The sequence below is a fragment of the Ambystoma mexicanum genome, chromosome 4q, assembly GCF_040938575.1.
Source record: "Ambystoma mexicanum isolate Mex_15411 chromosome 4q, UKY_AmexF1_1, whole genome shotgun sequence".
Classification (NCBI taxonomy): domain Eukaryota; kingdom Metazoa; phylum Chordata; class Amphibia; order Caudata; family Ambystomatidae; genus Ambystoma; species Ambystoma mexicanum.
The window spans coordinates 615,889,401-615,915,811 of NC_090928.1; the positions used below are offsets into that span (position 1 = coordinate 615,889,401).

The 26,411-nt window shown below is 48.0% G+C and overlaps 1 long non-coding RNA gene across 1 annotated transcript in view; it reads left to right on the top strand.

Moving 5' to 3' along the window:
- Nucleotides 1-11,789: 11,789 nt before the first annotated feature.
- The window catches only part of LOC138467094 (uncharacterized), a 44,593-nt gene continuing 29,971 nt past the window's right edge, over nucleotides 11,790-26,411 (top strand). The window contains exon 1 of the long non-coding RNA XR_011268029.1: nucleotides 11,790-11,900. This is a non-coding gene — a long non-coding RNA (uncharacterized lncRNA). The remainder of the gene's footprint in view (nucleotides 11,901-26,411) is intronic.

Genomic DNA, 26,411 nt, shown 5'->3' on the forward strand with positions numbered 1-26,411 from the left:
GGATCTTGGAGTCCTGGTTTATTAGGGAAATCGGTCTGTAGGAACCGCATTCAAGGGGGGGCTTGTCTGGTTTAAGGATCGGGATTATTATGGATTCTGACATGCTATTCGGGAGTCTTCCTTTCTCGTATGCTTCTTCTAGTGTTTCTAGCAGTCTCGGGACTATGTCATTTTTGTATTGTTTGTAAAATTCCCCTGGGAGTCCGTCCGGCCCCGGGGATTTCCCTGTCGGGAGCTGGGCGATTACTTCCGTTAGTTCCTCTGCAGTGAGAGGGGCGTCTAGTATTTGGGCCTGTTCCTCCGTCAATTGTGGGAGTTTGATTTCCGCGAGGGCTTCTCTCAGGTCTCCCTCCTCTGCCTCCTGGACCTTGGAATATAGGTTCTCGTAGAACTGCGAGAACACCTCGTTTATTCCCTCTTGGGATCTTATCACCTCTCCCTTTCTGTTCTGAATTTCATTAATTGGCTCCCGCTTAGTCTCCTGCTTGGTTAACCAGGCCAGGAGTCTGCTAGGCTTGTCTCCCTCGGCGTGTAGTTTCTGTATATATTTTCCATAGTCTAGCCGTCCCAGTCTTTCCCAGATCTCTACGCACTGCTGTCGCAGGGCGGTGAGGTTCTCTTGTTCCGCTCCCTTCTCCCCCGCTTGTCTCTCTGCCTTCTCGATTCTCCTTTCTAACTCATCTAATCGTGCTAGGGTTTCTCGCCTGAGACCTCCCATTTTCCCCATCGCCTCCCCTCTGACTACCACCTTGAAGGCTTCCCAGACCGTTCCTGTGCTTTCTACACTACCCTCATTATGTTCAAAATAGTCTTCTATTACGCTTTGGATGTGCTCCTGGAATCCCGCATCTAGTAATGCCTCTGCTCTCAATCTCCATGTTGGTATTGGGGCTCTCCTGTGTGTGTGTGCCCATGTGGTCGTCTGGGGGGCGTGGTCGGATAGGGTTCGCGCGTGTATGTGTGCCTCAGTGAATTCCCCCAGTGTCTCCTTGCCCGTAAACAGGTAGTCTATTCGCGTGAATGTCTTGTGTGGGGCGCTATAATGTGTGTATCCCCTCTCTTCCCCGTGTACCTTCCTCCAAATGTCTTCGAGCTCGAGCTGGTCCAGTATCTGTTGTAGTGCCCTCGCTGGTGGCGCTGCTCTCTTGTGCTTATTGTCCGACCTGTCCAGCCGGGGGTCTAGTGTGCAATTGTGGTCGCCTGCCCAGATCATCGTTGCGTTCCTGTACGGGGCCAGCCTGGGCGGGAGCGTCCTGAAGAAGGCCGTAGCGTCGTGGTTTGGGGCATAGGTGTTCACGAGGCATATCTCCCGGTTTTCTAGCATCCCATGGACTACCAGGATTCTTCCTTCCGCGTCTTTCTCCTGATTGATGAGCTGGAATGGGACGCCCGGGGCGACCCAGGTTATGACTCCTCTGGCGTAGTTGGAGTATGTTGCACTATACATCTGGCCTCCCCATTTTTCCTTTATTTTGGCCTGTTTTTCCGCCGTCAGGTGCGTCTCTTGCAATAGTGCAATGTGGGTCTTTGTTTTGTTCAGCCAAGTATAGATCCTTAGCCTCTTGACATATGCGTTCATCCCCCTGACATTCCACGTGACAATTCTTAGGACATCTCGGTCCTTGTGGGGGCTAGCGGTTGCGGCCTGTTCTTTCCCATGGGCTCGCTCAGTGTCTCATTCTCTCGGTGTGTCCCAGCCGGGGGCCCGAGTTTCTTCTTCCGGCTGTTGAGTTTTGAATCATCCGTCCGTTTTCTCCCTCGGGCCATCTCTCTCTCAGTTGGCCGCTTTGTATTGTGGGTGGTCTTGCCTCGTGCTTTCCGCCAGCTTTTTGTTCGTGGGTGCTGTCCCCTGAGTTTGCTTTCCTTGTCGGTTCTTTGTGTGTGACGGCCGTTGGATCCTCTTCCGCTCTCTTTCTTTCTTTGCGGGCTTTGCCTTAACTCCCCAACTGTTGTAACTGTTAACCCAAATAACGTCAACAAACGCCCAGCCTCCCCTCTTCCGCTCGGGCTCCACCGCTTTCCAGGTGCCGCTTTTTCCTCCTCGGCCTTGCCCGTCGCGGCGTAGTGTCTTGAAACTGACACTATAAACATTGTTTTTACTGGGGCTTCTCCGCGGGTCTTGGCGGTTCTCCTTCCCCGAGTCTTATGCTCCCTTTGTAAGTCTTTTTACTGTAGGCTTTTCAGCTTGGAGGCTGTCGGTTGCTCCTTTTCGTTTCCTCCTGGTAGGGCACCTCTACCATCTTGTTCCTGTAGCGTTGAGTGTACTTGTCGTGCCCGGTTCTAGTCTCTATTTTGTCGGGGGTGGTTTCTGTTTCGCTCGTTCCTCTCCGCCGGTTGTGGAATCCCACGCTGGTCCATCCACTCCTGGGCGTCGGTCGTTGTCTCGAAGATCTGTGTTTTTCCATCGTGCAGTATTTTTAGTTTGGCTGGGTACAGCAGCATGAATTTCACCCCTGCCGCTCGAAGGCGCTCTTTGGTCTGCCAGAACTGGGCTCTCTGCTTTTGCACGAGTGCTGTGTAGTCTGGATATATCGTTATCCTGGCTCCGTTCCTTGTGATGTTCCCTCCTTCTCTCGAGAAGGTCAGGATTTTCTCCCTGTCTTTAAAGTTCATGATTTTTGCAATCATTGGTCTTGGTGGTGCTCCTGGGCGCGGTCTTCTAGTCAGCGCTCGGTGTGCCCTTTCGACCGCGAAGCCTTGGGATAGGGTCTCTGCTCCCACTTCTTGGATCAGTAGATTCTCTATGTAGTTCGTGGGGTCCCTTCCTTCCTCCCCCTCTGGCAGCCCCACTATTCGTACGTTATTGCGCCGGGCCCTGCCTTCTGCGTCTTCAGCTCTGCGTTCTAGTGTATTAATTCTTTCCAGTGCTTCCGTCATTTGTGTTCGCGAGGCGGACACTTCCTCTGTGTTGCTCTGCGCTTGCTGTTCCACTGTTGTCATCCTTTCTGCCAGGTTTCTCGTATCTTGTCTAAGGAGTCCCACGTCTACCATCACTGCGTCCAACTTGCCTTCTATCGACGTCTTTAACGCCCCTATGGCTTCCAGTATGCTACTTTCCACTTGCCTGATCTCTCCTTGCGTGGCGTATGGCTCCGGCATGTCTTTCTCCCCAGTCTCTGGCTGTTGGTCGTCGCTCTTTCGGGTGAATGTCTCCATGACTGTTTGTCTCCCTCTGCCGCCTTTAGGCTTGTCTGGCATGTTAGTGCCCACTGCTCTTAGCCTATAGTTGGGCTCTGTTCACTCTGGTTTTGTTTGTGCTTCTGTGGGTCCCTGCCCAATTCTCCCGCTCGCTTCCGCTCTTTCTTACTTGTGTTGCCTTATCATGGCGATTTCTCTCTGTGTCTTCGCCCTCGTTGTCCGTCTGCCGTCTCTCTCCGGTGTTCACTTCTCTTTCGCTTCCAGGCGATTGGAGTCTGTGCCTTGCGTAGGGCGGCTCGTTCCCCGGTTTCTGCCTGTGTGGGAGGGGGCCAGTTCGTGGTGACTATGTGGTTCTCACCTCCGTTTACTGGTTATCTGTGAGGCAGCTGGTTGGGGTGGTGTCCGGGTCTGCGTGTGATTTCTTGTCCTCCTCGTTATGACGGCGGCTACCTTTCTTCTCTCGTCTCGTCTCCGTTAGGTCTCGGCTCTCCTGGCCTTCCTCACGGTCTGTTTTCTGTTCCCTGGTCCTGGTTCCTGTGCCGCTGCGTCGCCTCCCTTCTCGGGATCACCCGTTGCTTGCTGGCTCTTTGCTTCTGCTGGTCACCTCTGCGTCGGCAGGGAAGGGCTCTTCTTCGGTTCGATCTGTTGGCCGCTTCCCGTCCGTGGGTCTCGACGCCTTCTTCCTTCCCGGTTTGGTGTCGCGCTGCTTCTGTGGTTGTCTCAGGCTTCTCTTCCTGTTGCTGCTGCCGGTGCCTTGTCTCGCTGCCAGTCGGGTGATGCTCCGGTCCTGCTCGGCCTGGGCGTTGGTCTGCTATCCCCCTCGGTTCCACTCCGGACTGGCAGGTAAGGGCTCTTCGTCGGCTAACCGGTCTGTGGGTCTTCTCGTATTTCGTATTCGTCGCTGTTTCTCCTATCGGGTTCCGCCGCCGCTGCTTCTCATCTCCGCGTTGGCCAGGTTCTTCTGGATCTAGTCCGTTCTCCGTTGCCTCTCGTTGTGGGATCCCTCGTTGTTCTGCTGCTGCTCTCCTCCGCCTCGTCGTGAAGGAATCTGCCTCGGTTCGGTCTGTGGGCCGCTTTCAATCCGTTCTGCCTCGCCTCCCGGGTTCTTCGGTTGTTCTGCTGGGCCTCCGCTGCTTCCACACTCCTCAGCGTCGAGGGGGCTCTCTCGATCTGGTCTACGAATCGTCTCCCGGTCTCTACCGTCCCGTCTCTCGGGGTCCCGCGTTGCTCTGTTGGCTCTCCGCCGTTGCCGCTCGCCTCCGTTCTTCTGAGCTCGGTTTGTAGGTCGCCCCTCGTCTCCGCTGCTTCACCGCTCAGGTTCTTCCGTTGTTCCGCTGGGCCTCCGCTGCTGCTGCTCGTCTCCGCCTCGGCTGGGGAACGCTGTTCTTCGGCCCCGGTCCGTGGGCCGCTTCTTATCCTTGAGCCGCGCCGTCTTCGCCTTCTCTGGGTCGGTGTCGCGCGGCTATCTCTGCGGTTGGCGTCCCGGACTTCTGCCTCTCTGGAGGTGCTTCGATCTTGCCTGATCAGCTGTCTCGCCCGGCTCCTCTCCTTCCCTTCGGCCTTCTTCGTGTGCCGAAGTGCAGGTCTCAGCGTCGCGCGCCCGCCATTTTGTTGGTGGTACTACGCGTCTCGCCCTCTTCTCGTTTTCGGTTTTCCGGGCTCCGTTTTCCCTCGGGTCTTCTCCCGTGTGTGCTTTGGGTCTTCCGACGTCTTTTCCTAGCGTTTGTTCAGGTTTTTCCGTCCAGATATGCGCCTTTCTCAGGATCTCTGGTGAATGTATATTTGTATTTAGTTTGATGGTATTGTGTGATAAGTCTTCTGCTTGTATTCATTTTCTTATAGTGTGTTTTAGCCATAGTTAAATAACTGTGATTTTATACATCCGACTAAGTGCAATTTGTGATTTCCATTGTGTGACCTCATTGTGGACCCTTTACAAGCTCACCCCTCTGAAGAACTTAGTCTAAACCGTCTGTCACTGCTACCTAAACTGGGTTGACTGCAGATTCCCAGAGTTGTCCCTTTCACAATATAAATTGGCCTTCTATACATCTGTCTACCAGGCCAGAGAATAGAAAATCAGTCCTAACGGTGACCCATTTAACTGCAGGACCATTACTGCTGCCCCATTCTGGGCCTCATGCCTCCAAATCACCCCTCCTATACCCCTGGAAACTCCCTTTTTCTCTCTGAAATCCTCTCATGTCCCTCCTACCATCTCCAGGCCACTGTGTCCATCCCTGTGTTGGGCCTTGCTCAAGTTGCCCTCCCGTTGTGCTTGTTATCATCACCCGTACCACACTCAAATGCCGTACCTTGTACTGCCCCAGTTTTGCCTCGGACCCCTGTGCTTGCTCTGTCCGATTCCCATCCTTTTCCTGCATCTGTCTGCAATAATGTACTATGTGTGTCTGTATTTCTGGCCATTCCTTTGCTTCAAACCCATCAACTTTGTTCAAATCTGCTTATACATCTGTGGGGAATACACTATGCAGCATGTGATAAAAAACAATAATATGCTCGTCCCATGCCTCCCCTATCTCTGTCCGCCCATTTCTAATATTTGTGGTATATAAACTGCAGGGTCCTCATCGCCCCTCATTGTGTGGGCCATGATTTAATGCATGTCATGTCTATCGGGGTACATGTTCCTCAACACTCTCCACACGTGCACTCAGCAGTTATTAACCAGGGTGGCATCATGAGTGGTGTCATTTAACATTACTCCTGGATACTCTGCATTTTTCCACATCTCATCCGCTTGCTCCCCTAAAAGGAAGGCAAACCAGTGATGCCTGCGGTATGTTCTCGAGGGCATAAATGCACTTGCCCACTCCTACTGTAAGGGATGGCAAGGTGTTCATTATGTTTTGCTGGTACATGTGAGGCCAGGGCACATACTGCGGCCCCCAGCTCCTTCTGGAGTAACTGTGTTCCCTGCTGGTTGGGTCAGGTGACCCGCACCAATTTCTTTGTCTTAGCTAGGGCCATCCGACTGGCCAATTCTGCTGTCCTCGTCCTGTTCCCCAAAAACACTGTCCTCATCAACATCCCTATCCTGCGATCCCTTTCCTGTGCCGCACACACTACCCATATCGTCTAGGGATGTGTCATCAACCTCTTTACTATCAATCTTTAGGAGAATGTATCCTGTCCTCCATTCATTAGCACACATAGGCATATAAAGCCACTCCCCTTGACCCTGTTGCTGGTTTGCATTCCCCCCTGCTCGTGATACTTCCCTCTTTGCCTTTGGTATGGTGTCCTGTAACTGCAGGCAAGCCTGGTCTTCAATATTTGCAATCCGTGACCCTCTGGTGACTCCCCCTTATTTCCCTGACCTTGCTTCCCCCTCCTCTATTGGGGATAAATGTGGGTTTGGTGTCTCCTACAGCAGGTCATAGGGGGTAGGACCTGTATGGGCGTCGCGGGATACTGGTCTGTGGCAGTGGTGGGCTAATTGCCTGTTTAACAGTGTCAAAGGTATTTTCTTCTTCTACATTTTCCATAAATTCAGAATACTTTCTCGATTCCTACTTTTTTCCCCCCTTATAGGTTGATAACAAATAAGTATACAAATGTTCTAATAACCCTTCATCATGTGTGCCTTCTTCAGGCCACCGTGTAAAAATGTTCCCTTTCCTTCCCTGCGCCCACACTTTGTGGAACTTGAACATTTTGTCTTTATACTGCAGTAGCGCTTTACACATGTGCTCCAATGGTGTGTCCATTTTATCACAAAACTCAACACGACCTAATGGCCACACCTTCCACCAAAATGTCAAATGATACTAGCTCCAAATTCTCACAATCTGACAATAGAACCTGTTCACTCACACAACTGCTAAATACGTCACACAATAAAAACACCTTTGTAACACAATTACTGCAAATATCTGACTACAAAGCACCTTAATCTCCACAATTGCTACTAATACTGAACAAAGAAAAATATCTTTATGTACACAGTTAATAAGACATCTTAACAAACAAATAAAAAACACTTCTATACACAATGATGTAGATCTTCCCCCGTTCCCTTACCTCGAGACAAGGGTACTCAAATCTCCCGGCACTCCCTTGCAGATCAGAATGTAGGGATAGCTTGCCCTTTTATAATAGGACGATCACTTTACACAATGTTGTCTTTCCCCACAAAAGAGGAGCTTCCCCAATACTTCTTCAACACATGTACAATAGCAAAACTTCCAGAAAAGAAGAGAGAGAGAGAGAGAGAGAGAGAGAGAGAGAGAGAGAGAGCGAGAGAGAGAGAGAGAGAGAGAGTAGCATTCAGCTTCACTCGACTTGGCATTTCGCTCATAGTTATAGGGAAACTGACTTGTCCTTCAGACAGTCAGTACTGAGAAACTTAGTTTCTCTTAGTCTCATGACCTTGCTTCCACTTTTGGCAACTGTATTTCAGTGCACAAAGTATGTTGCTGTACCACACACTCAGGTCCTTGGTTTACGGGCCCTAGATAACCCTAAAATATGTTTTGGTAAATGGACAACGTGCCTAGGAGTAGACTGGTGGCAGCAGAAGCCTTTTCATGTGTTTCTACATTTCTTTACCGAGCCATACCGCGATTACTGTGTTTGGCTCATGACTGTGGCTAGTGTCAGTCAGGGCCGTGCCAAGAGGTCTTTTGTTTTCTCCTTTGCCCATTTTGTCCATTGCCCTTCCTCCTGGTCTTGTGAACTGGGGAGTCCTTATTTATTACGTGTGTAGGTACCCAGGAAGTGGCTGGGACTGTCTGCTGGCAATGCACACTACTGATGCCATGATGTCTGGTGTGAATGAGGGCATGAGAGCAGCAGTGGCCCCTGATTAGACCGCTGATGGCATGTTATGTTATGTCATCTTATGTTATCTTATGTTATGTTAGGCAGATTTATAAAGCGCAAATACACCCAAGGGCACCATAGCGGTGAGAGAGTGGAGGAAGAACATAAGGGACTTAAAAAGCAGTGTTTTGAGTGATCGTCAAAAAGAGAGATGGTCAGTAGTGGCACGTAGTGTAAACGGGAGTCCATTCCAGGACCTTGCAGCCACCACAGAGAAAGCACGCTACCCCCATCCTAGCCAGACTGATATGGGTCACCGATAGCAGTAGAGCAGACTGAGAATGGAGGGCACGTGAAGGTACATATTGGGAGAACTTTTCCTGGAGGTATTCCGCTCCTTGTTTATAAAAGGCACGGTGAAGGGACGGTGGACAATGCACAGTGATTTGAACAAAGTACGCTTCGCCACAGGAAGCCAGTGAAGTTCTCTGAGCGCAGGCGACATGTGAGTACGAGGGGGAGGGTCATGCATGAGTGGAGGCAGATCTCCTCATTGACCAGCTGGGTGCATGCACTCACTGGACTTTGGGATATGAGGAGGGGGTCTGAGTGCAGACCGGGAGATCATCCTTAGGATCTGAATTGACCAATACATGGAGCCAAGTATCCAGAGAAGCAAATCAGATACAAGGACTGCCCGAAACCGTGCAGAGAAAGTTTGGCAGCCTGAGCTTTGCACTCAATCTCTGAAGATCTGCAATGGTGCTTCAACCCTCTTGAATTGGAGGGACAAATCACTCTCAACGCCTTCTTGTTACCCTGCAAACAAACCTTCTCAGAAGTGTCCTTCAGCCCTTCAGTGAACTGACCAATTTGTAACCACCCACCTGCATTGGAGCGATGCTACATCGAGGTTTGCCTCGAGCTTTAGGGAAATCCTTGTTCGGACTGCAAAGCATCTCCTTGCCAAATTTCATTGACCCAGCCATTTTGGGCTGCGATTGAGGAGCGTGGACCAGACCGCGCGACTTGGGGACCCCTGCGTCACTGTGCGACAGTGGCAGTCGCTGCTGGGGACTTTCCAACCGTTCTTTAAGGGTTCTGAGACCGGCTGCATTGGTGCCTTCTTTGTCCTGCATTTTTGATGAGAGATCCAGCTTCAGTTGTAAAATGGACTCGAATTTGCACTCGCAGTGCCTGTACACTTTGAAGCATAACCAAGGAGGGCATTTCGTACTCCAGACGACCACCTCCAACCCTGCCAAGTTTGGGGCCAGAGTGAGCTAAGGGCGGTGAGTAATCATACCACTTGCTGTGGCAGCTAGTTCATCCATCCTGTTTTTACACACAAAGGTCCCTTGTGGGCCTTGCCTTGACTTGGGTGGCTCGTGCTTCTTAAAGCTATCTGAAAGTTGGGGGCAGCTTTGGTCTCCACAGCAGATCCTCCTCTAACTCTCTGAACCTAGTTTCCACACTCCAGTAGTGATTGTACCTATATTTTACATAGTGTCTGTTTAAGTAGTGATATTACTGTGTTTGCCATTATTCACTTGTGTTTATTATGTGCCAAATACATTGTATATTTTTTCAGTACTGCTGTGTAGGGGTAATTGTTGCTGTCCTACTGTGTGTGCTCATTCAAGACCTCAGATTACTCTCACTACTCTCTTAAATTGTCCTGTCTAACTGTGCAGAAGTGTCCATTTTTCACTAACAAGTTTGGCCTCCTAAATATCTGTTCACCAGAGCAGGGTTTAGAAATCCATTCTAACACTGATACCGTGTCCTTGTAACAGCCTGCACTGCCCAGCCTGGTATATTCAATCCAGAAACCATGCAGGCCTTTATGGAAACACAACAACTGCCACCTGTCCGTTGATGCACACACAAACTGCTCTCTTGAAGGTGTGCATCGTGGTTTGGGACATGTGGCAGGAACCTGGTGTTCTTGGGAGGCACTTGAGATCACATCAGGGTCACCAAATGAAAAGGTAGACCCTCAGTAATTTGCAGGGAAAAATGATGAGAAGCATGAGTTGCGAGAAAACACAGGTTTATTACAGAGAATTAACGGCTGGGAGAGGTCAGTCAGTCACGTGCAACCGAAAAGCTTAGAACTCGCCACGCCCACGTTAGTCAATAGTATTTAAAGACAAACCAGAAATTCACATATAATCTCAACAATTGTAACTGCATTCCAACCATCCTATTGGCTCCTACCTATATACCTCCTACCTATATAAAACCCACAGATATTGCCCTAAGCTAATCAATCAGTACACTTCCCAAATCCCTTTGGTTAGTACAAAAACATGATACATTTTGATGTGCATCAAAATGTGATTAGGTCATCCAGCAGGTGACCTAATCATGCACAGTCAGCAAAGAGAGTGAAATTTACCATCTCCAGCAATAACCTAAATGCAAGGCCATTCTCCTCCATGAGACCAGATAACTTGGCATCCTGTGTCACTTCCTGCACCTGCAGCTCTCCAATGTAAAAGCATATCTGTGTTGCTGTTGCATTCATGTCTGCTTATGCACCCCTAGGTAGAATCCAATGACCAAATGTACCAGATTCCCAACTCTTAGAATATTAGCTAATATTTGTGCTGCCTGGCCATATTCACTATGATTGCTGCAGGAATAAAACCAAATTCAGAAAAGGGTAAAACAGTGGTGTACACTCAGCCTCAACTAGGCCTTAATTAAATTCAATGACCATAAATCCTGAAAATGCAATGATACATGGAGGAAATGTAGTTTACTATGGTGAAGCCTTATCCTAATGCAATCAAAATGGCAGGGATGCCCACTTCAATATTGTTCACATAGTTTTTACTTCCTTCTACATTTGTGATAGTGCACCTGCATGTTTACACAGTGTTGGTGGCTTCAGGCCAGAACCCTAGATGGTGGCCTTAAGGAAGGAAAAACCTCATGGCTGCATGGCAATCTGTCCCTTCCGCCAGGCCCAAGTGGCCATATGGCTGGCCCACCAGATGGCCTGAGTCACGGGTGGCCCAGCTGTCTCCCACATTCGTCTTTAGCCAGGCTCCATGGACCCCACTTGGTGCAGGCATAATAGTCTGTGGTATCTGTCTCCCTGGTGGACAGATGTGTGGCGTGGGTGCCGGGGGGACTCCTACGTGCTGGGACTGGGGTGCCAGAGCATGTGTGTAGCAACAGGCCTGGCTTCAGTGGGAGAGGCTAAGCAAGGCCAGCAGTTGAAGGCCCAGGTGGGACACAGGCTCTGGTAGGAGTCCCAGGGAAGAACTACTGGGGCTCCACAAGGCAGTTGGGTCAACAGGCCTCTCGGGAGGGCACTGCTCTAGGGCATCCAAGTCTGATCCCCAGACATACGCAGGTGTAGCCTCACTACTTGGGCGCCACTAGCTAGGTCATAGCTGTCAAGTTTCCCTGTCCCATGCGTGACTCCTCATGCCAGTCCTGTTTATATTCCTTCCTACACTGCTTGTCTATGTGAGCAGACAAAGTGATATTGCAAGTCATGGTATGGTGCTACTGAAACATGTGCCCAGGTGCACATCCCATAGTCTTGCCTGCAGGATACACTTGGGTCCCTGCAGCTTTGGTATTATGATGTGGAATTTGTTGGCATGTGTATGTGGCCACACTTCAATGTGCTGGGTTCACAAGATCATGTCTCTTAATTGTGACTCATCATTATACCAACATTTCTGTGATTGTATTCAAACTGATTGTAGGGCATGGGCATGTGTGTGTGTGTGGCAGTTGCTGGTTGACTAATGCTGACTGCATACTGCTGTCACTGTTGTGTATGCCACACATGCATTGTCACTGTTGACTGATGTCTAATGTCTTTGTTCCCTTTTCCACAGTTGCTGTGGCTGGTGAAGATGGTGGAAGGAGTGCTGTGGAACAGAAAACCAGGGACAAGGCCTCCAGACCCAGGCACAGACCCCTGCCATACCAAATTGACAGTTCCTCTTCGGGTAAGGCTACTGAGGGTGAGTCCCAGGATGTCATCGTTGTGGGTGACACCACAGTAGCGGTGGGACAGGGTGGGACCATAGCCACACAGGGGGCCAAAAGCATGAAGGCATCTCTGGAGGCACCAGGGTTGGAGGTGGAGGAGGAGGAGGCCATTGCAGCCCAGCCAACAGGGTCAGATGGGGGCACTGAGGGGGTGTGCAGGCTGCACCACTGGCCCTGGTCAGCACAACCAATTGTCCCAGGGCATCTGCTGCAGTGCTGACCACCTTGCATAGGGTCTCCACCCAGACTGAGGCCACCCTTCCGCTCAAGTGGACATCCAAGATGAGGTGCTGCCCCTACTGATGGGTTCCTTGAGGTGGCAGGATTCGATGCATGAAGTTGTACAAGCATCTCATGAAATGCTCATATAACATCACAAGCAGATTGGCCACAGCTTGGCACAAGGGGCAGCTGCCCATATTTCCGGCGGTCTTTCTGGGTTGGTCACTGCAATGGCCACCTCCTCCTCCTCCTCATCTGTACCCCAGACGTCCTCCACTCAGGCCTCCATACCATCTACCACCATGGCTTCCTGTGCACTAGTCCCACCATTGCCCAGTCTGAATGTGCTAGTGTCCCTGTTAGAGGTGGAAGTCTGTACGATGGCAGAGGATGTGGTTGCTGAGCCTGCCCAGGATCCCACAGGTCAGTAGGCAGTGGAGGTACAGCAGGCACCTGAGGGCAGTGCAGGTGTGGTACCCCCCCAACAATGACTGTCATCCAGTCAGAGGGAGTACTTACGCAGCACATGCAATGCTAGGCAGCTGCAGCTGATGACTCTTAGGTGACAAATCCTGAAGGGCATTGCCAGTTGGAGGAGGCAAGCAGGCACCCACATGGCACAAGTGAGGCAGGAGGCCTGATGGAACCTGCAGGCTATGGTGTTGAATATGCGAGGCAGCAGGAGGTGGAGAGGCAGTGGTCTCATGATGCAGAAACTGCAAGTGCCAAGGCTGAGGTGGAGGAGAGGTTGGCAATGGGGTGGGGTGCCAACCTGGGGGAAACTTGCAGGGCAGCAGAGGAGGTGGATTCTTAGATGAGGGAGGCCCTGCAAGCCCGCCAGGCAACCACAGAGGCCTGCCTGCCGGCCGGAGGTAGAGAGAGTATTGCCCCTGGTCGAAGCATTGTCTAACATCACTAAGGACTAGCCCGCTGTCAGTCGCATATAGTTCTTTAGTGTTAGGTTTCATTTGGTACTTCTAATTTTTTTCCATGGACAATTTTTCCATTCCTCTTGTTTGTACATAAGTTGTATTTTAATACAAGTTTTTTTATCATGTTTCTTCCACACTACTTGCAGTCTCTTTGTCCATTTGCTGATTTTCTTTGTCCATGTTCTCCAAGTGAGTATGTCCTAAGGCTGTGATTTGGGTTAGTGCCTCACTCTGTGTGTCATGTTGTTACTGTGATGTTTTTTGGAGGACATGTGTGCATGCTCCGGGTGTGTGATGGATATGGCATTCATGTTCGATGAACATGGGTGGTCGATTTGAGATGCTTTGGGATTCACGTGTTTGACAGATTTGTCATGTACATCTGTTGCTTGCCTACTTCTGTGCTTTGCAGTACAGGTATGTTCCTCAATTGCGTACATGGTGTGTATGGGTGTCTGAAACATGTATGCTGTGGTTGACTTTGTACTCCATGGTGAATCTGTCCACGGGTGTTTGGTGATGTTGTGTGTTAGTTCTAGACATGGTGGCATTCTTTTAATTGACTTGGACATGTGGACATGTGTTTCACATGTAGGGGAGTGATCATCAAGCAGCTGGCAGTGGCAAGGCCTGGTTTCTGATGCCATTCCATGTGCAGGTGCACTGCGTGTTTGGTGTTAGTGTGTCAGTGTTGGTTATGTGACTTTCGTTGGTGTGTTTATAATGGTGTCAATGTGGGGATGTTTTTGGTGACGGATGAGATGTTTCATTATGTTGTTTGAGGTCTCTCATTGGGGATGGGTACCCACTTCTTCATGTGTGTTGCCTAATTATCCCCATGGTTTAGATGTTTATTGTATCCGGTGAAAGCTCATTCGCCTCTGCTCATTCACTACTGGAGGTTCAGTTTATTGTACGTTGATTTCCTTTCTGGTCCACTTATGTTTAGATGTTCATTTGGCACTTGCTTGTCAATGTGCATGTTCCCACACTTCATTCACAGGTTTGGCTATATGTACATCAAGTGGCCAAGTGTAGCTGGTGCAACAGTATGGGGTATTGTTGATGAGTGTCTTCCAACAGAGAGCCATGGAAGAGGCTACAGTCCTGGATTCAGCGGCACTGCTCCCAGGTGTTCATGTTGGATGAGGATATCTGTCAGGTGTGCTTTATGGTGGACCCAAGCCAAAGGATATGATTTAGGTTGGTGATCCACAATGGACTAGGACGAGGGCAGACTTGTGGGTGCTGCCTTGGGTTGGGGCAGAGGTCAGTTGGGGTACTGGGAGGAGGGAGGACTTGTCGGTGCTGCTTTAGCCTAGGGGGACAAGGAGAAGTTTTGCTGGGTTTGTGGGTGCTGCTTTAAGTTAGGGTTACGGAATGCAGGGGTAAGTGGGTGCTTCTTTGTTTTAGGGGATGAGGCACATTTATGCTGGGGTTCGTGGTTGATGCTTTGGCTTAGGGTGATGGACGCAGTTTCGGCAGGGTTTGTGGGTGCTGCTTTGCTGTTGGGGAGAAGGCGCAGTTTCACTGGGGTATGCGGCGGCTGCTTTGGTTTAGGTGGACAAAGCACAGTTTTGCCTGGGTACGAGGGTGATGCTTTCGTTTATGGGGACAAGGTGCAGTTTCGCCAGGGTAGGCAAATGCGGCTTTGGTTTAGGGGGGTGAAGCGCAGTTTCAACAAGGTTTGCGGGTGCTACTTTGGTTTAGTGGACAAGGCGCAATTTTGCTGGTGTACAAGGGTGCTGCTTTGGTTTATGGGGATAAGGTGCAGTTTCACCAGGGTGGGCAAGTGCGGCTTTGGTTTAGGGGGGTGAAGCGCAGTTTCAACAAGGTTTGCGGGTGCTACTTTGGTTTAGTGGGACAAGGCGCAATTTTGCTGTTGTACATGGGAGCTGCTTTGGTTTAGGTGGATGATGCACAGTTTCATCACGGTTCGTGTGTGCTACTTTGGTTTAGGGGACGAGGCACAGTTTTGCAGGGGTTCACGGGTGGTAGTTTGGTTAAAGGGTTTGGGATGCAGTTTCGTAGGGGTACTGGGACGGGGACTTGTGAGTCGCAGGAGAGGAGTGGATGTAATGGTGATTGCTTGTGAGTAATCCTTAATGATTTTTTACATGGGTGTGGCGCAAAGGTTGTTTGACTGCGCACATTTTTGTTTGCCTGGGGGCGTGTTGTGGGTGTTCTGGGCACAACTCGTTATTTTATGCTCAGCTGGTTTCTTTGCATTTTTGACTCCATGATTCAGCACTATTCTGCCCATTAGCGCAATCTTCTTTCTCACATAGTTAGCGCAGACTTAGCGCTTTTTTTTGTAATTTAAATTAGGCTCTATGTGTCTACCTGTACCAGATAGATGTGGAAGTGTCCATTTCAGGATATACAAATGCATCACATACTTTTGTGAAAACACTTTTGTCATACATGACATTTTTCCATTATAAACACAAGCCAGTTCAGTTATTGTTTTCGCAATAACACATTTCTAGGTTATATGTGGGGATGTTTTCTGTGTCACAAATGGTCTATATTTTCAAAATATCACGAGGAAATTCCTGAAAATGTGCATAGGCGATCATTAGCTTCTGGTGTCAGTCCTGGCAAAATCCTAAACATTCTAACCATATGTTGGATAGTTAGAATTATGCAGCAAGATTTTCTCAAAGTAGAACACGGTTCTCGCGTGTGCCCCTATATTCATTGCCCCTAGGAAAGCATAATTTCTACAATGAAGAAAAATGCTGCTCAGCATTTTCAACTAGAATTGCTTCTTGATAAGCCTCAGTGATAAAGCCATGTGTTAACACGAATAGTCTCCCTTCGCTCGTTTCCTTTCAGACTGCCAGGTTGCACAGCCCCACGTTACCTTTAGAATTTGTTCAGCCTCGCTTACAGTTGGATACGTTTTGTCTCCTTCTGTCTGACGCTATTTTCTCTAATGGCTGGAGAAATGGAACATTACACCATTTAACGTGTGTGGGTCACATTAATCACAGAAAATTCTTTTAATGTCTCAGAAGTAACTGTCAAACTGGACATACTGAATCTATTTAAGCTAAAGCATGCCATTTTTTATCTACAGTGATCTTTAATTCACATAAAAGGGTCAAGAAAATGTGATTAAGTGACAGTTTTAAAATGTACTATAATATTAAATAGCTTGATTAAGTGACAACTATAAAATGTAGTACAATATTAAGTATCTGGCTACGTCCCAACAGAACTTTAAAGTATTTTGAATGGTTTGAGAATGTGCTAACCCACTGTAAATTACAAAATATATTTTTTTCTTAAATAAAAAACAGGTGAACTTTCAAAAAAGGAGACTGCTAACATTGCTTTTAAAGAAACAAGTAGTGTTAAAATGTATCAATGTCAGTAAATACCTGAAAAACAATGGACATTTTCATTAAAACAATAACGCAATTTAAGTAATGGGTTTGCTTGTGAAAACACGCATTAATCCAAGCCAGTGTGTTGTTGTTTTATTATATAAATCACAGCACGGTGTTGAAAAGAATAAAACTGCACTACGACTATTCGTCTTGGAAAAAGTCAGTATCACGTTTCAATGAAAGTACATTTCATGTCTGAAGAATTTTTAATAACAAGATGGCTGCATGTATTGTGAAACTCGCCCAGCGGTGTAAGCACTTCATACATTAATGCGTTAAAGACTTGGCTTCCTTGTGTGTTTTCAAGGATGTGTTAGTTGTATATTCCTTTGCACTAAGCTCCTGGTACTTGGAATATTAGACTTCAAGAGTCCCCAGAGGCCTACAAATGGAGATACCTGCTGAATTTTTATGCAATGTGGAAATTTGACTCTGCAAATCCCTGCTCAGATGTTCTGCGATGGTAGGTAGGTCTGTTGTCAATTATTGCAGGCAATACAAAAACAAGGTTTCCCCAGACATCAAACTGCGTACAGAGGTACAGCTAAGAGGAGCCCTTGGAAAGAACACAATGCGTTGCATGGCATGGCCCTACTAGCAGGCTGTAATTTCGATTGTGTTATGTCATTTAAGTCAGAAAGCAGAGACCTGAAGCCAGCGGTCCGAAGAAATGTGCTAATCAGATGGACTTAATCGCTAGCTTGAAAACTGTGATGCAGAAATATAGATTGTTCAAAACATTGATGGCTATACATCAATTTCATAAATGTTGACTTTTTTTTGAGGTGGTGTGGTGAGATTCTCCCCACCATTTTGTTAAGTGTGTGTTAGGCAGAAACCTATGCAGTTCCCTCTGGGACCACTGCAAAAGATTTAAGACTACAGGTGTTTGGCAGTAAACCCACTTGGTAGCAGTCTGTACCACACAGATTCACTTGGTAGCTGTGGCTGAGCAGTCAGACTTCCCTCAAGAAGAGTTAGGCCGTATTTGGAGTATACAAGGTAGGGCAATTTACACAGTAGAACAAGCAGAGCTTGGGTGTAAAGATGTATAATTATTTATTTAAAAACACACCTACGAAAAACACACTGGCACTAATATGGCAAACAACTTCAATCACAATTACTATAAGTATATCAATCCCATAACAATATTTCGACAAGTCTAGGTTCAACGGCACCACTTATTTGCAGACAGAGGTGAGTGCTTTAACCTAGATGGCACTCTAGTATTTGTTAGAAAGGGAGAGAAAAAGGCAGGGTATGAAATCAACTCGGTACCAACACTCTTACGAAGCAAATTCAAGGCAAGCAAGGCAGGGTCTACTGTAGATCACAAAGTTCAGAGGCCAGTCCCACTCGGAGAGAGGCAAGGCTGTATGTCCCAAAAGTATCACAGTGGAACTGCACTTCAAGTCTTTGTAGCAAAATGTCACAGAAAGGTTGGACCAGTTTAGAACAAAAAGTTAAGAAGGTCTGGAGGCGACCCAATGGAAAGGTAAGGTTTTAAGACACCTCACGCTAACCGTTTCAAGGGAAGCCAGGCGGACACAGCACCTTGCAAGTGAAGAGCCAGCTCCGGCGGGGGCAGTTGTTCCTGGTGGTGGATGCAAGTCGGGGCTTTGCCAGAAGATGAGATGATCTCGTCGTCGATGAAAAGTTGAAGATAGTTGCACCACCAGGGAAGAGACCAGCCACGGAGTGCTCCTTCACAAGGCACCAACCTTTTGGTCGCGGTACAGTGGTCAGTGGCTATCCGGTTGCCGGGGTGCTCAGCATGGGCAATTCCACCACTAGACATCCTGGAAGCGAAGAAAAAGCAAAGGACTGGTTGTTCCCACTAGTCAGGGGAAGAAGACTCTCCGGCAGGGAGATCTCCTCTGTCGTTGGGAAGTGCGAGTCGGTTCAGCAGGGCTCCACCGGAGGTGTCATCGTTGCAGGTCGGCTCAGCTTTACCCTCGTCAGATTCTTAGGTCCTGTGGCGACTTCTGAAGATCCAGTCCCAAAAGCCCTGCTTTTATGCAGAAACCCCCATTCATTCAGCCTAGCTGTCAATCAAACATGATAAGTGGTGAGCGGGGCGGCTCACCACTCGGGCCAATCACACAAGAGTGCGACTTGACTTGGCAAGGCAACTCAGTCCAGGGTGCCTAAACCCCCTCCCGCACCCCCTGTGGTACCCAGACAGAATGGCACCACTCTGGAGGGCTTCTGTGCAGAAGCCCGCCAAAAGTGGAACAAAGGGCTCAACCTTTGGTTTCGGAGTTACAGAGGCGAACACATACGCCATTTTAAAAACCGAGTTCTGGCAGAAAATACCAACCGATGGATTTATTTAAGATAAATAAACCGGTGGTATGTTAGAGACTAATGTGAAAAAGTATTATCCTCCAACAATGGGAAGAATCCCATAGGAATATATTTGCGGTCGAATATAAAAAGTAGTATCCACTGCCACAAGCCAAAACTCGACGAGGGGGACGGGACAGTGCCCCCTCGAACAACAGACCCAGGGGTAATCGAATTACCCCTACCAGTACGTCCGCAATAGGATGGTTTGTACTAATTCTGTTAGTAAATTTAGGTCTAGTAAAGCCAATGGTGACTTTACATGCCTTGGGAGACAGTAGTCAGCCCCAGGGTATGGAGTCTATGGTGGTGATCCTTTAGGACACCCCAGTGTTACGGCACGGAGGGTGCGGTGTAACACACATAGCAAAACACATGAGGCCCTATGGAATAAAAGACCCCATAGCCCATAGAACACATTGACATTCAAAGAAATCAACCACATTCATGTCCAAGAGTGGGAGGAAAAGAGTCTCACTCTTGGCAGGATGAAAAAAACAAACTCCAGAAATCCAGCAAAGCTGCTGGGGGACTCACTAGGTTAGGAAATTCAGCCTAAACAGAGAATTCTCCCTAACAGTGTGTTATGTTAATAGTGCTTGTAAAGCTTGGTATCAGGTATCCCAGCACTCGGTTTTTATGGAGACTACAGAGAGGAGACCAACAGAAAAGACTCGGCACCTCCCAACTATCCGGAGAACAGGAAAGTCTTCAATGCTTTCCCAAATTTGGCATGGTCTTCCATCACCCTCGCAGTTAGTGGAAGGGTATTCTGAAGAGTAGGTGCTGCTACCGAAAAGGCTTTACCACCTACAGACACCTACTTAATTTGTCAGATCACAAGTAGGCAGAGATTGGACGAGCGGAGGCCTCTAATTGGTTTATAAGGAATAATCTTCTCCTGGAAGTAGGACGCACCCTGCCCATAAAGAGCTTCATGAGTCAGACAGAGTGCTTTGAACGTAATCATACTTTCAACTGGGAGGCAACGGAGATGGTGCAGCAATACAGGAGAGATATGCGCATACTTCGGCAAGCCGGCATCCATGCGGGCCGCTGAGTTTTTAAGTATTCTTAGCCTAGTAAGATGATACGTAGGCTGGGACTGGGTTAGCAGAGGTTCATTGCAGTAGTCAAGAATTCCTAAAACCGCAGAAGCAACCACAGCCCTCCTTAGTGGGTGTGGTATAAAAAGGCTCACCTTTTTGAGTGTTTTTCATTTAAAGTCGCTCGTGTTGCATCTAGCACTAATTTGGATATCAGGTGAGAGAGAATCCGAGATTTTGACTCCCAGATTTTTTACTGAAACCACTGGGGTAGGAAGCTTACCCAGAGTGGATTGCCAAGTGATTGTGCTCCTGGTGGTCTGATCACAATAACTTCAGTCTAGTCCCGTTCAGTTTAGCCAGTTTTTGTTCTTCCATTCCCCTATTGCTACCAGGCAACTCCTCAAACGCACGCCCGATTCCTCTTAATATCAGCTGAGTATCATCCAAGTAAGAATAAAAGAGGCATTCATGGGAATATATGAGTCTAGAGGTGGATATAGACATTAAACAGTAGCAGAGAAATAGCAGAATCCTGAGGGACTCCACTAGTAAGGGCCGATAGTAGAGTCCTAAACGTTGGAAGATAAATTGTCTGTGGTCGGTCCGAAAGAAAGGAAAGGACCTGAAACAACAAAGCACTGTCCCTGTTACACCAACCCCTACCAGGCGATGACACAGGATAGAGTGGTCGATGGTATCAAAAGCTGCGGACAAGTTCAGCAGAATCAAAAAGCCAACTCCACCCTGGTCACTCATCCTAGTAATATCATCAATAACTGATACAAGCACTGACTCGGTGCCCAAAGATGGGCGGGCGAAAACCAGATTGAAAAGGATCTATAACACAGGCATCCTCTAGAAAGTGTCTTAGTTGAGGTGTAACTATGGCCTCCAACACCTTCATGACAAACATAAGAAGTGAAATGGGACGGAAGTTAGATGGACGCGGTGGGTCCAAATTGGGCTTTTTTTAAGCCCAATCTTGTGGTGTGCACACATTTACCCTCCTCCACCGTCAAGTCACCCTCTAATTGCACACACTTTTGATGCATGTATACCACACTCCTTTGCACATTTTATTTAGTGGTTTGGTACTATAAATATCCTAATCTGAAAAAATCAATCTACCGTTTATATTCGGGCATAATGTTTGCTTTATAATTTAAGACATTGAACAGGAAGACATTGATCAATGTTGTTGGAGCAATGTTTTCCTTCACATTCACGTGTGTGACTTTTATTTCATGCAGTTCAGGGAAGAGTGGGTTACTTGTGTACAAACACACTTACAAACACAGCGGCGCAGATTAAACTAGAATCCCATTTTCCAATGTAATTTACACCAAAGTCTAGTCGTAATTTTCACCTAAAAAAGTTATTCCAAAGGTTACAATTGAATTTAGACAAACCGCGTACCAGACAAACAACTTGTTTAACTGCTCCAGCACAACTTTTACTGGAGCAATTTTAGGAAAAGCAAAAAAGTAGTATTCCCAATGAAAACCATATTCTTTTTCTCGTGGCAAAACATGTTTCCATGGCATATTGCATCCTCCTCCAAGCATCCCATTCATTTTTAACTTTCACAATTCTCACATTATATGCATGCCAAGGACATCTTCAAGTAACAGGAGATCGTTCTTGTGCAATATTGTGTTACATTTCGTGCATTCTTTCTAAGTTACTCTTCCGTGGTCGCATTAGTATTTTCAATTGGCACACCCCCTTGAAACACCAATAAGTGAAGTTTTATATTCATGCCTGACAAACCTGCTGATAATCCTGTAAATATGAACGGCTGTCGGTGTGTTAAATAATGGAGATTCGGTGCTGTCCATTGCACGAAGGTGTGACACGGTGGTAGGGGAAGAACTATAATTTAGTTACAGATGAGGCCCAACAAAGCTGAACATGTGTCTGGATTTTCTTTTGGAAATGTTGTTCAGAGGAGAATTGCCTGATGATGGACTGAGCTCATGGGCAGGACCAGACTGAAATGAGAATGGATATTCCTCTTCTGTGAAAGGTACAGTGAGCTAAAATGTGGTTGTAGACCATCCTGAGTGGAGTGCAACCCACAGAACCAGTTACTTGTCTGTGTTTGTTCTTTGTCAAAGGGCTTGTAATTGTAATTGTTTATTTGTAAAGCGCTTATACAGAAGTGAAGTGCTTCAACGCACGAAGGGAACAAGGGATTACAGTCGTCATTCTTAGGCCTTGAACATTCCAAATGAACAAACAACAATAACTAGCATACTAAGCCTGAGGCATATCTGCCAGTGTAAGTGTGGGACAAAGGGTGAGGAGAGAAGGTGGGGACAGGGAGAGGAACATACGACACAATGAACAACAGTACTGGGCCTGGCTAGGGAGGGGAGCAGAGGGACGGCAGGACACACAGACTTTCTAGGCCTAGTACATACAAGGTACTGAAGTGCGCAGACAGGAAGTGTGAGGGACGGGGAGGGGGACAAGTGTGCCCAGTCCAGCAGCGGCCAGGGTTAAGTGCTGAGTAGTTGCCCCACTGATGGAGCATAATGCAGTAGTGCAAGCAAAGTCCAGAGGCCCGGAGGCATGTGCAGCACTGGCAAGGGAGCCTTGGAACTGTAGTATTCTGGAGGAGCACCAGGCTACCAGTCAGCGAGCTGAGCAGGTTGGGGAAGAGAAAGAAGAAGGGAATGAAGCAGGAGAGATGAGGTTAGCAGAGAAGAGGGAGAGAGAAAGAGAAAAGGAAGGTGTTGAGGAGTTTCCGGAACTTAAGGAGCTCCGGTTCAAGATGTAGAAAGAGGGGAGGCTGTTCCAGAGGGAGGCACCTGCAGAGAATAATGATATACCCTAAGTCTCTTCCTGGAAAAAGGGCTCACCCGTAGAAAGTTGGAGGAGGCCGAGCGGAGAGCTCTAGAAGGAGAGTATTTGGGAAGAGAGTGTTGAAGATGGAGTGGGCCCCAGCCCCAGAAAGCCTTGTGGAGTATACAGAGGGACTTGAACTTGATCCTTGCAGCCACAGGGAGCCAGTGGAGTGATTTCAGTGCCAGAGAGATGCAGTGCGTGGGCTTGAGGAGAAAGGATAAGTCTTGCGGTTCTGTTCTGGATAAGTTGCAGTGGTCAGAGAGAAGAAGTAGGAAGATTGAAACAGAGACTGTTGCAGTAGCCCAGTCTGGATAGGACTAGGGTTCTGGAGACAGTGAGCCTCTGGGGCTAGGAGAGAAAAGGTAAAATACCTCTGAGGAGGTGCAGCTGGTAGTGGGATTTGTTTGACATGTCCGAGATGTGAGAAGAGAAGAAGAGAGTAGAGTCGAAGATGAACCCCAGTTTTTTTGCCTCAACGGTGGGTAGGGGGCACCGGACCAAGGGAGGCCGGCCAGAGTGAGAGTGGGAAAGTGGGAGCGGGTGTCCCAATGAGGGCAATCTCTGCCTTGCTGGCATTAAGGCAGAGATCATTAGCAGCACAGCAGGACTGAATTGCAGACAGACAGTCTGGAATGAGCGAGGAGGCAGAAGAAGCTGACGGTACCCTGAAAGGGAGCCGTGTGTCATCCACATAGCACTGAAAGTTGGAGGTGAAGGCAGATATCAAGTGGGCCAAAGGGGCCATGTAGACGTTGAAAAGTCAGGGGGATATATTAGATCCTTGGGGGACACCACAAGTAGAGAGAGTGATAGCAGAGAGAAAGGACCCAAGTTCCACCAGGGAAGGACGATCAGAGAGAAATGACGCAAGTCACGCAAGGTCCTGATCTGTGATGCCCAGGGTATCACGTAGACGGGAGATCAGGATGTTGTGGTTTACTGTTTCAAAATGCAGAGGAAAGGACAAGGACAATGAGGACAGAGGGAGAGTTAGAGTCAAGGTTTGTAAGCAGGTTTTCAAAGGTATTCAGGAGAGCAGTTTCCGTGCCTCTGCATGCTCTAAAGCCAGACTGATGGTCATGGAGAAAGCCAACAGATTTGGTGTAGAGGGTTAGATGAGAGATAGCCACCTTCTCCAGGAGTTTGCCCAGGAAAAGAGTAATGGAGATCGGGCGATATTTGCTGGAATAGAAGGGTTGGCTATCTACCTTAACAAAGGCATATCGTACCCCTTGTCGAATACTCCCTCTCTCTCACGGTCAGGGGATAACCATACATTTTTATCATACAAAGGAGACAGAAATTACATTCCTTCACTAAATACTGATCTATACATATGGTATGATGCGGAAATACCCTCTTTGTACCAATAGTCTTGAAAAAATAGACTTAGTACCTAGTTGTTTTTTTTTCTCACAATATCAAAAAACAGTTTATTTTAATAGGTTTAATAACAACCCAATTTTCCTTTGTAAAACCAACTCTAAAAACAGAATTTTCTTAAAATAGACCCAACAACACAAGGTGGATACATATATAATACAAATTACTAGTTTCACACACATACATTTCTATAACATAACAATACAATACATCAACATATAAAATGTATGTAGTGGTTTTAACACTTCCAATCGCTGAGTATTATTAGCTCAGGTTAAAGAGTCCAGACATGTTTCAGTTCATTCGTTGCGCTCAATGCATGAACCTTCTTCAGGGGAAGAACCCTTTTATTTTTATTCTCCACCATGTAATCCAGGGCCACACCAATACTCTTCAAATCGTACTCCTATAATTATTAAATACACAAAGACAAAAAATGAGGGGGTATCACTACACATCAACATCATCCAAGTATGTAAGTCAGCTCCACACTACTAACTAAACTCCAGTCACATTGAAATGTATACAATGTACTGGTGAGATTATAAATTAAATAAACAAGATAGCCACTACATACCTCATAAGTAGGATTTCTGGGTGGGTTCAATAGATGAAGAGGCAGCAGTAGGGTTGGCCATCTCCTTACAGACTTTGAAATGTTTGGCCATTTTGAATGCTGTAGAGATGCAGGACTGAATATGGACTCTTTTCTTGACCAGGATGCAGAGTCTGGCGTTGCTAGGGGTGGGGGGGGCTAAAGGGTCTATAGCCCCTGATCTTTTGGTTGTAGCCCCGGATAGAATCTCAAGAGCTACAGCCAAAAGACTAGCTAGCCCCCAGTCCCAACAGTTCCGACATCAGCTTAGCCCCGGGTCTTTTCCAGACCTATCAACTCCCCTGAGAGTCTGTATTGCTTTTGCAGAAGCCTTCAGGTTTTGTCAGAGGGTGCACCTGAAGACCCCCATTTCCGTTCTGCTGCCCTGCACTTGCGTTTAAGGTCAGCCAATCAGAGTCGTACCAAAAGTTAAATTTTTTGAGAGGCTTCAGTTGGACTCTTATGACAGGGGCAAGGTTGAGAGCATTGGAAATGAAAAGGTGAATGTTAGCGAGGGCTGTGTCAGGGTGGAAGTCAGCCGCAGGGATAGGAGGAGAGGGGTAGTTAGAGGCAAAGGGAGCCACCGCCACTTTTTTCATGGGTCTGAAGACATTGTAGGTTGGAGGCAGTGGAGGATGTGCCAATGTTAAAAGAGAAGAAAGCTTCAAGTGAGAGGAGAGAAGAGAGTGATCAGTCCATGATGGTGAAGTAGTGCAAGGGATAGAGAGTGGGATGTCGGTGGAGATGAGAGCATCGAAGGTGTGGCCAGCAGTATGCGTCGGACCAGAGGGTAGAATGGAGAGAGAGTGAGAGTCGCATAAGTTGCGGAAAACTTCTGAGGAGTCAGGAGAGTCGAGATGGATGTTGACATGCCCCAGCATGAGAAGTTGGGAGGAGGAGGAAAGGAGAGAAGATGCTAGGTCAGCCCATTCTGAGAGGTAGAGAGTGGGATGGCCCGGCGGCCGATAGATGGTGACCAGAGTAAGAGAGGAGACAGGAGAGAGAGCCTGCAGACCAGGCATTCGAAAAAGGAATAGGCCTGAATGGGAAAGCTCAGGGCACCTCCCCCTCCTGGCCTCTTAGGCCTGGGCTCAGAGAGGATCTTGTAGCCTTCAGGGAGGGAGCATTCAGGGAGAAGTGTGTCAAAACTCGTGACAGAGTTATCTTTAGGTCCAGCTGTTCAAGGAGGTGGCAGATATTAAAGGAGTGGAGTGCTTGACTGCAGAGCGAGGGGTAAGTGTGGCAATGTGGAGCACATTGCCAATTCTGACGAACTTACGAGGACCCACCGTAAGCGGCAAAGAAAAGGCGCCAAAGAAATAGAGGAAAGAAAAGGCAGAGGGGCAGAAGGAAGTGCAGTCATGGGAGCCGGGACAATACTAGATATCAGGGGCACCAGTGATGGAGGAGCTTCAGAGGGCAAGGGTGCCCCAGGTGCGCTGGTAGTGGTTGGCAAGGGCACTAGCGTGGGAGAGGCTAACAAGGATGTCAGTGCTGAGAGTGTGGGCAAGGGAGCCAGGATAGTGGAAGGTGTAAAAGGAGCCATAGTAAGAGCAGCAGTGTGACCAGGTGGAGGCAAGGAGGCCAAGGTGTGCCTAGCAGGCAAGGGAGCCAGAGAGGCGAGTGCAGTTCGCAAGGGAGCCAGTGAGGAGGAAGGTGAGAAGTTGATAAGGCAAGGGAGGTGCCTATCAAA